Below are 1,906 nucleotides of genomic sequence, written 5' to 3'. Positions count from 1 at the left end.
TGTTCTGTGCATGGACTTTCAAGTTGTTCTGAAGGTATTGTATTGTCAAGTTGAGGCACGACATGTTCTTTTTTAAATTTATCAAAAGGCATTTTGTTTGTCATTTTTTTGATGAGGGTCGAGTTTTTGGAGATTCTTTTCTTTGCCAATAACATCTCCGACTGTTCTTTTAACTCCAGAAGAAGAATGTATGTTCATGTAACTGACAATAACTTTTTACCTTGAATGTGTTCCTGCAGGGAAGAGCCTTAAGCTTTAATTAGTAACTGCAGACCAATCTTCTCTTCTGACCAATTTTTACTGCCATTTCCACCTTCAACAGTTGATTTCTCCACATTCTTAGGTGCTTATCACATACAAGCTTCAGCTTCCTCTTTTCCTTCTCTAATTTGCTCATTTATTTCTTCCATCTGTTTTAACAGAGCAGCCATTCCTACTGCTTTTGTAGATGAGGTGCTTCATGCAAGCACGGTGAACTTGCTAGTTCAAGCCTATCACAAAGTTTTTCCACTTCTTCCATTATTTTAACCTGCTCCTCTCATTGTCAGAAAAGCGATTCTAAGTCTTCCTTGAATTTGGGGTTTTTTGCCTTTCCCTTTTAATGGCTCTTTTCTACACATCTTTTTCCTTCTCTCCCAATAATGCTTGTCTAATTTCCTCTTTTCTCCTTAGCAGATTCTAATTCAGCTTGCCTTCATTTTTCCTTAGCTTATTGATTCTTCCATTTTGCCTCTGCTTTTGCTGTCTTCTTTGATTCGTTCTCAGCTTTTTCTTTTTTGAATTTTTTTATCCTTGCATCACAGCTATATGAATTATTAACTAATGTTCTTATTCAACTTTTTTTTTTCTTTGAGTCCTTGTTGCTTTGTTCTGCTTTTTAATCCCTCTTCTCTCATCATGACATTCTACGTTTTTTTTTTTTTTCTGCATTTAATAAGAAAATTCTCTCCAAGAATAAAAATTATGCCAGAGTGAATAAAATGATGAATTCATATCATCGAGTTTAGGAACTTTTTTTTAATTTGACCATTGGAATTCCTTTTAAACACTGGGGAAAATGCTTCTAAGAAATTGCCCTTTGCTTCAGTTTTGGAAGGAAGGAGTTATCAAACATAGGATCTACACATTAAATGCTCCTCTTTTCACTGGATCAGACATTACATTAACTTTAATTATGCAAGTGAAGTAGTTTATTGGTTCACCAACCGCTTTCTATGATGTTTTAAAACCATTGCTTTATGAGCTGCTTTGATCTGTCCCTATGTTACTTTGTATGCAGCTTTTGTATGGCCAAGCCCAAAAACTGCATAATGATTCTGGTTCTTCCAGTGTTTCCAGCATGAGAAACTCCTCACCGCAACTCTTCATCTTCTTATCCTCTAGGTAAGAGGTCACCTCCCCAGGTAGAAGGCACTGAGAGTCCTTTCCGGCTCTACCGCCCTGGTGCATTGACTCTACAAAGACCAGGAACTGATGCATGGACATGACTGACAGCCACTTCCACATGGAGCCTTCCTGCTGTGGCCATTTCTTTCAGACTTTCAAAAAACAGATCATTTAATTTTATACAAACTTTTCCCAGAAAATAGAAAAAGAAGGAATACTCCCCTCTCACCCCCCACCCATTTTGAAACTCTAGTGCCAAAAACATGGATAAGGACATTATGAGAAAAGAAAATTAGAGGCTATCTCCCTCATAAATACAGTTTCAAACGATCCTAAACTAAATTATAGAAAACCGAATTTAAGAGTGTTTAAAAATATATATAATTAAACCATGACCAAGTGGAATTTATCCCAGGAATGTTAGGACAGTTTAACTTTAGATAACTTAAAAATGTCATTCATCATATGAACAGATTGAGGAGGAAAATCCTACAGGCATCTCAATAAATATGTGCAGGAA

The 1,906-nt window shown here is 36.1% G+C and overlaps 1 pseudogene; it reads right to left on the bottom strand.

The window, feature by feature from the left end:
* Nucleotides 1-1,485, bottom strand: part of LOC103610453 — a 5,078-nt pseudogene extending 3,593 nt beyond the window's left edge.
* Between the last annotated feature and the right edge of the window lie 421 nt (nt 1,486-1,906).

Source organism: Galeopterus variegatus, unplaced genomic scaffold, assembly GCF_000696425.1.
Source record: "Galeopterus variegatus unplaced genomic scaffold, G_variegatus-3.0.2 Scaffold11168, whole genome shotgun sequence".
NCBI classification, from domain to species: domain Eukaryota; kingdom Metazoa; phylum Chordata; class Mammalia; order Dermoptera; family Cynocephalidae; genus Galeopterus; species Galeopterus variegatus.
Note: the sequence above shows the minus strand (reverse complement) of the source record. Positions and strands in the feature narration are given on the sequence as shown.